Genomic DNA, 7,500 nt, shown 5'->3' on the forward strand with positions numbered 1-7,500 from the left:
CGGAAGCTGGGCCCGGGGCTGGAGCTCCGTCCCAGGGTGCGGCTCCGTCCCAGAGCCCGGGAGCCCCCCCGTCCTGCGAGCCAGCTGAGGGTACGGGCGCTAGGGAAGAGAGGGTCCACCGGGGCCCGGGGAGGCTCTCCCCGGCCTGGCTGGGGGTTCGGAAGCTGGGCCCGGTGCTGGAGCTCCGTCCCAGGGTGCGGCTCCGTTCCCGGGGTGCGGGAGCCCCCTGTCCCGCAAGCCAGCCGAGGGTCCGGGCGCTGGGGACAGGGTGTCCACCGGGTCCCTGGGAGTCTTTCCCCGGGCCTGGCTGGAGGTCCGGGAGCTGGGCCCGGTGCTGGAGCTCCGTTCCCGGGGTGCGGGAGCCCCCTGTCCCGCAAGCCAGCCGAGGGTCCGGTCGCTGGGGACAGGGGGTCCACCGGGGGCCCGGGGAGGCTGTCCCTGGCCTGGCTGGAGGTCCGGAAGCTGGGCCCGGGGTTGGAGCTCCGTCCCAGGGTGCGGCTCCGTCCCAGAGCCCGGGAGCCCCCCCGTCCTGCGAACCAGCTGAGGGTACGGGCGCTAGGGAAGAGAGGGTCCACCGGGGCCCGGGGAGGCTCTCCCCGGCCTGGCTGGGGGTTCGGAAGCTGGGCCCGGTGCTGGAGCTCCGTCCCAGGGTGCGGCTCCGTTCCCGGGGTGCGGGAGCCCCCTGTCCCGCAAGCCAGCCGAGGGTCAGGGCGCTGGGGACAGGGTGTCCACCGGGTCCCTGGGAGTCTCTCCCTGGGCCTGGCTGGAGGTCCGGGAGCTGGGCCCGGTGCTGGAGCTCCGTTCCCGGGGTGCGGGAGCCCCCTGTCCCGCAAGCCAGCCGAGGGTCTGGGCGCTGGGACCGGGTGTCCACCGGGGCCCGGGGAGGCTCTCCCCGGCCTGGCTGGGGGTCCGGAAGCTGGGCCCGGTGCTGGAGCTCCATCCTGGGGTACGGGAGCCCCCTGTCCCGCAAGCCAGCCGAGGGTCCGGGCGCTGGGGACGGGTGTGCACCGGGGCCCGGGGAGGCTCTCCCCGGCCTGGCTGGGGGTCCGGAAGCTGGTCCCGGGCCCGGTGCTGGAGCTCCGTTCCCGGGGTGCGGGAGCCCCCTGTCCCGCAAGCCAGCCGAGGGTCCGGGCGCTGGGGACAGGGTGTCCACCAGGGCCCGGGGAGGCTCTCCCTGGCCTGGCTGGGGTTCGGAAGCTGGGCCCGGGTCCGGGGCTTGTGCTCCGTCCCAGTGTCCCAGGGAGCGGGAGCCCCCCGTCCTGCAAGCCAGCCGAGGGTCCATGCGCTGGGGAAGGGTGTCCACCGGGGCCCAGGGAGTTTCTCCCCGGCCTGGCTAGGGTTCTGAAGCTGGGACCGGGCCCGGGGCTCTTGCACCGTCCGGCGGGCCCCGGGGTGCGTGAGCCACCCCCGTCCTGCAAGACAGCCGAGGGTCTAGGTGCTGGAGACAGGGGTCCACCGGGGCCCAGGGAGGCTCTCTCCGGCCTGGCTGCTATCAGAAGCAGGGACCGGGCCGGTGTGCAGGAGTGGCTGGCTTTATCTGCTACGCTGACGGAGCGTAGTTTTCTGCCCACCCCTATACAACCGTGTGGTTTGTGAGAACCCGTCCTGCGGCCTGGTAAGGGTCCGGGTGCCCGTGACGTGGTCCATTGGGCGAAGGGAGTCTCCCCAGACCTGGCTGGGATCAGAAGCAGGGACCGGGCCAGGTGGGTGGGTGGCTGGCTAAGTCCTTTCCACTGCGTAGTAGGAGTTTGCTTAGGGCTGGGCGGACTTTGCGTAGCAGAATTTTAAAAAAATTTGTGGAAAACGAGAGCACATCCTGAGTAGGGCTGGGCGGACTTTGCCTAGCGCAACTACGCACTATTCTGAAGAAAATTGTGGAAAACGAGCGCACAACCTCATGGACTGTGTGCCCGGGACGGGTCCCTCGTGCTTGGGCAGGCTCCCCGACCTCCCCAGCCTGGCTGTGTTGAGAAGCAGGGACCGGCCCCGGGCCTCCTGATTTTTGGTCAGGGCCTGGGATCCCACGTCCTGCGGCCTGCCAAGTGTCCATCTGCCCGGGACAAGGGACCCTGGTGCAGAGCCCCGGAGCCCTGCAAGGGCTGTCGGGAGCCCTACCGCTATGGCTCGGTGTGGGCAGCTGGGAGTCCTTCCGGTCCCGGCCATCTGGTCGCACCTTTCCCTCGGCCATCTGGTCGCGCGCAATGCTTTCCAATGGGGCGACCAGATGGCCGGGCCGGCCTGGAAGTCCCGATGAGGGTCCATTCGCCTCGCGGATCCCAGCCAGGGCTCCAGGAGGCCGGGCGCGTCCGCGCCTAGGGTCCCCTCCGTCACTCGGAGCGCGAGGGTTACAAGAAAGGTGGGTAGCCTTCCTCCGGATTAGTAGGGGCAGGGTATGCCGGGACACCCCTCCTGGGGATTGCGGTTCTCAGGCGGGGACCAGATGGGCCAAGCCCGGACGACACTTCCCCGGGGCGTCGGGTGCTTCCTCCTCCAGCCCGCGGCGAGGCAAAGTGCCCAGGACGGGCTCCATGGGTCTCCCGGGCGTCCCCCGAGGCCTGCAGCCCCAAAGCCCTGCAGACCCTGGAGCCCTTCAGCACGGAGCCCTGGAGCCCTGCAGGCCCGGAACCCTAGCAGGCCCAAGGCCCTGCAGCCCCGGAGCCCTGCAGGCCCGGAGCCCTGCAGCCCCGGAGCCCTGCAGGCCCAGAGCCCTGCAGCCCCGGAGCCCTGCAGCCCCGGAGCCCTGCAGCCCCGGAGCCCTGCAGCCCCAGAGCCCTGCAGCCCCGGAGCCCTGCAGCCCCGGAGCCCTGCAGGCCCAGAGCCCTGCAGGCCCAGAGCCCTGCAGCCCCGGAGCCCTGCAGCCCCGGAGCCCTGCAGCCCCGGAGCCCTGCAGGCCCAGAGCCCTGCAGCCACGGAGCCCTGCGTGGGCAGGCGGGAACCCTACCGCTATGGCTCGGGCAGACGGGAGCCCTTTCAGTTGCCGGCCACCTGGTCGCGCCTTTCCCCTCGGCCATCTGGTCGCGCGCAATGCTTTCCAATGGGGCGACCAGATGGCCGGGCCGGCCTGGAAGTCCCGATGAGGGTCCATTCGCCTCCCGGATCCCAGCCAGGGCTCCGGGAGGCCGGGCGCGTCCGCGCCTAGGGTCCCCTCCGTCACTTGCAGCGCGCGGGTTACAAGAAAGGGGGGTATCCTTCCTCCGGATTATTAGGGGCAGGGTATGCCGGAACACCCATGCTGGGGCTGTGCGGTTCATTGCCGGGGACCAGATGGGCGACGCCCGGGCAACATCCTCCAAGGCCTCCGGGGGCTTCCCTCCTCCGGGCCGCGGCATGGCAAAGTGCCCAGGGACGGGCTCCACGGGTCCCGGGCAGTCCTCCCCCGGGCGCCCAGGCCCCGAGAGCTCCGGTGGACCTCCCCGTGCCCGAGGCCAACCCGGGAAGCAGAGTCCCCCCCCGAGCCCTTGGTGTGAGGGTGGGCAGGCGGGAGCCCTACCGCTATGGCTCGGGCAGACGGGAGCCCTTTCAGTTGCCGGCCATCCGGTCGCTCCTTTCCCCTCGGCCATCTGGTCGCGCGCAATGCTTTCCAATGGGGCGACCAGATGGCCGGGCCGGCCTGGAAGTCCCGATGAGGGTCCATTCGCCTCCCGGATCCCAGCCAGGGCTCCAGGAGGCCGGGCGCGTCCGCGCCTAGGGTCCCCTCCGTCACTCGCAGCGCGCGGGTTACAAGAAAGGAGGGTATCCTTCCTCCGGATTAGTAGGGGCAGGGTATGCCGAAACACCCATGCTGGGGTTGTGCGGTTCATTGCCGGGGACCAGATGGGCTACGCCCGGGCAACATCCTCCCAGGTCCCCGGGGCTTCCCTCCTCCGGGCCGCGGCATGGCAAAGTGCCCAGGGACGGGCTCCACGGGTCCCGGGCAGTCCTCCCCCGGGTACGCCCAGGCCCCGAGAGCTCCGGTGGTCCTCCCCGTGCCTGAGGCCCAGCCGGGAAGCAGAGTCCCCACCCCGAGCCCCTGGTGGGTGGGCAGGCGGGAGTCCTTTCAGTTGCCGGCCACCTGGTGGCTCCTTTCCCCTCGGCCATCTGGTCGCGCGCAATGCTTTCCAATGGGGCGACCAGATGGCAGGGCCAGGCCTGGAAGTCCCGATGAGGGTCCATTTGCCTCTCGGATCCCAGCCGGGGCTCCAGGAGGCCGGGTGCGTTCGCCCCTAGGGTCCCCTCCGTCACTCGGAGCGTGCGGGTTTCAAGAACGGGGGGTAGCCTTCCTCCGGATTACTAGGGACAGGGTACTCTGGGACCCCTCTCGGTCCTCAGCCGGCAACTGGGTCCTGCCGTGTGGCAGGGTGGCCGGAGGGCCTTCCCCTGCGCGCCCGGGAGCCCCGGATGGGTCCAGGGGCCCGGCCGGGCCCCGGGTCGGGGTCTCCGGCCCCGGGTGCCGTCCCCCGGCCTGCGGCACCGCCAAAGGCCCGGGACGGGGTTCCGTTGTGGCCGGGGTGCCTCCCGTGGCTGGATTGGGTTCAGGAGCTCCGGCCGGGCCCCGGGGAGGGCGGCCTCCCCGCCCCGGTCTCCGTCCCGGGTCCTGCCGCGTGGCAGGGTGCCCGGGGAAGGGTCCGGAGGGCCCGGGGAGGCTTCCCCTGCACCTGCGGTCCTCGGAGCCCCGGCTGGGTCCAGGGGCCCGGCCGGGCCCCGGGTCGGGGTCTCCGGCCCCGGGCGCCGTCCCCCGGCCTGCGGCACTGCCAAAGGCCCGGGACGGGGTTCCGTTGCGGCCGGGGTGCCTCCCGTGGCTGCATTGGGTTCAGGAGCTCCGGCCGGGCCCCTGGGGGCCCCGGGGAGGGCAGGCTCCCCACCCCGGTCTCCGTCCCGGGTCCTGCCGCGTGGCAGGGTGCCCGGGGAGGGGTCCGGAGGGCCCCGGGAGGCTTCCCCTGCGCCTGCGGTCCCCGGAGCCCCGGCTGGTTCCAGGGGCCCGGCCGGGCCCCGGGTTGAGGCCTTTGGCCCCGGGCCCAGTCCCCCGGCCTGCGGCACTGCCAAAGGCCCGGGACGGGGTTCCGTTGGGGCCGGGGAGCCTCCCCTCGCTCGTCTGGGTCCCGGAGCTCCGGCCGGGCCCCTGGGGGCCCCGGGGAGGGCGGCCTCCCCACCCCGGGCTCCGTCCCGGGTCCTGCCGCGTGGCAGGGTGCCCGGGGAGGGGTCCAGAGGGCCCGGGGAGGCTTCCCCTGCGCCTGCGGTCCCCGGAGCCCCGGCTGGGTCCAGGGGCCCGGCCGGGCCCCGGGTCGGGGTCTCCGGCCCCGGGCCCCGTCCCCCAGCCTGCGGCACTGCCAAAGGCCCGGGACGGGGTTCCGTTGTGGCCGGGGAGCCTCCCCTCGCTCGTCTGGGTTCCGGAGCCCCGGCCGGGCCCCTGGGGGCCCCGGGGAGGGCGGCCTCCCCGCCCCGGGCTCCGTCCCGGGTCCTGCCGCGCGGCAGGGTGCCCGGGGCGCGGTCCGGAGGGCCCGGGGAGGCTTCCCCATCGCCTGCGGTCCCGGGAGCCCCGGCTGGTTCCAGGGGCCCGGCCGGGCCCCGGGTCGGGGTCTCCGTCCCCGGGCCCTGTCCCCCGGCCTGCGGCACTGCCAAAGGCCCGGGACGGGGTTCCGTCGTGGCCGGGGAGCCTGCCCTCGCTCGCCTGGGTTCAGGTGCTCCGGCCGGGCCCCTGGGGGCCCCGGGGAGGGCGGCCTCCCCGCCCCGGGCTCCGTCCTGGGTCCTTCCGCGTGGCAGGGTGCCCGGGGCGCGGTCCGGAGGGCCCGGGGAGGCTTCCCCATCGCCTGCGGTCCCGGGAGCCCCGGCTGGTTCCAGGGGCCCGGCCGGGCCCCGGGTCGGGGTCTCCGTCCCCGGGCCCTGTCCCCCGGCCTGCGGCACTGCCAAAGGCCCGGGACGGGGTTCCGTTGTGGCCGGGGAGCCTCCCCTCGTTCGCCTGGGTTCAGGAGCTCCGGCCGGGCCCCTGGGGGCCCCGGGGAGGGCGGCCTCCCCGCCCCGGGCTCCGTCCTGGGTCCTGCCGTGTGGCAAGGTGCCCGGGGCGGTGTCCGGAGGGCCCGGGGAGGCTTCCCCTGCGCCTGCGGTCCCGGGAGCCCCGGCTGGGTCCAGGGGCCCGGTCGGGCCCTGGGTCGGGGTCTCCGTCCCCGGGCCCTGTCCTCTGGCCTGCGGCACTGCCAAAGGCCCGGGACGGGGTTCCGTCGTGGCCGGGGAGCCTCCCCTCGCTCGCCTGGGTTCAGGTGCTCCGGCCGGGCCCCTGGGGGCCCCGGGGAGGGCGGCCTCCCCGCCCCGGGCTCCGTCCTGGGTCCTTCCGCGTGGCAGGGTGCCCGGGGCGGGGTCCGGAGGGCCCGGGGAGGCTTCCCTTGCACCTGCGGTCCCGGGAGCCCCGGCTGGGTCCAGGGGCCCGGTCGGGCCCTGGGTCGGGGTCTCCGTCCCCGGGCCCTGTCCCCCGGCCTGCGGCACTGCCAAAGGCCCGGGACGGGGTTCCGTCGTGGCCGGGGAGCCTCCCCTCGCTCGCCTGGGTTCAGGTGCTCCGGCCGGGCCCCTGGGGGCCCCGGGGAGGGCGGCCTCCCCGCCCCGGGCTCCGTCCTGGGTCCTTCCGCGTGGCAGGGTGCCCGGGGCGCGGTCCGGAGGGCCCGGGGAGGCTTCCCCATCGCCTGCGGTCCCGGGAGCCCCGGCTGGTTCCAGGGGCCCGGCCGGGCCCCGGGTCGGGGTCTCCGTCCCCGGGCCCTGTCCCCCGGCCTGCGGCACTGCCAAAGGCCCGGGACGGGGTTCCGTCGTGGCCGGGGAGCCTCCCCTCGCTCGCCTGGGTTCAGGTGCTCCGGCCGGGCCCCTGGGGGCCCCGGGGAGGGCGGCCTCCCCGCCCCGGGCTCCGTCCTGGGTCCTTCCGCGTGGCAGGGTGCCCGGGGCGCGGTCCGGAGGGCCCGGGGAGGCTTCCCCATCGCCTGCGGTCCCGGGAGCCCCGGCTGGTTCCAGGGGCCCGGCCGGGCCCCGGGTCGGGGTCTCCGTCCCCGGGCCCTGTCCCCCGGCCTGCGGCACTGCCAAAGGCCCGGGACGGGGTTCCGTTGTGGCCGGGGAGCCTCTCCTCGCTCGTCTGGGTTCCGGAGCCCCGGCCGGGCCCCTGGGGGGGGGGCCCGGTGAGGGCGGCCTCCCCGCCCCGGGCTCCGTCCCGGGTCCTGCCGCGGCGGCAGGGTGCCCGGGTGCGGGGTCCAGAGGGCCTGGGGAAGCTCCCCCTTCCCTTTTGCCTTTCCCCTGGGCCATCTGGTCGCGCCTGTCCCCTCGGCCATCTGGTCGCGCACGTCCCCTCGGCCATCTGGTCGCGCAGGCCCCTTCGGCCATCTGGTCGCGCAGGCCCCTTCGGCCATCTGGTCGCGCACAATGCTTTCCTATGGGGCGACCAGATGGCCGAGCTCGCCTGGAAGTCTCGATGAGGGTCCATTTGCCTCCCGGATCCCAGCGAGGGCTCCAGGAGGTCGGGTACATTCGCGCCTAGGGTCCCCTCTGTCA

General features: G+C 74.8%; 1 protein-coding gene across 2 annotated transcripts in view; it reads left to right on the forward strand.

The window, feature by feature from the left end:
• The window catches only part of CDADC1 (cytidine and dCMP deaminase domain containing 1), a 468,682-nt gene that overhangs the window by 30,352 nt on the left and 430,830 nt on the right, over positions 1–7,500 (forward strand). The window lies entirely within an intron of this gene.

The sequence above is a fragment of the Triturus cristatus genome, chromosome 8 (assembly GCF_964204655.1).
Source record: "Triturus cristatus chromosome 8, aTriCri1.1, whole genome shotgun sequence".
Classification (NCBI taxonomy): domain Eukaryota; kingdom Metazoa; phylum Chordata; class Amphibia; order Caudata; family Salamandridae; genus Triturus; species Triturus cristatus.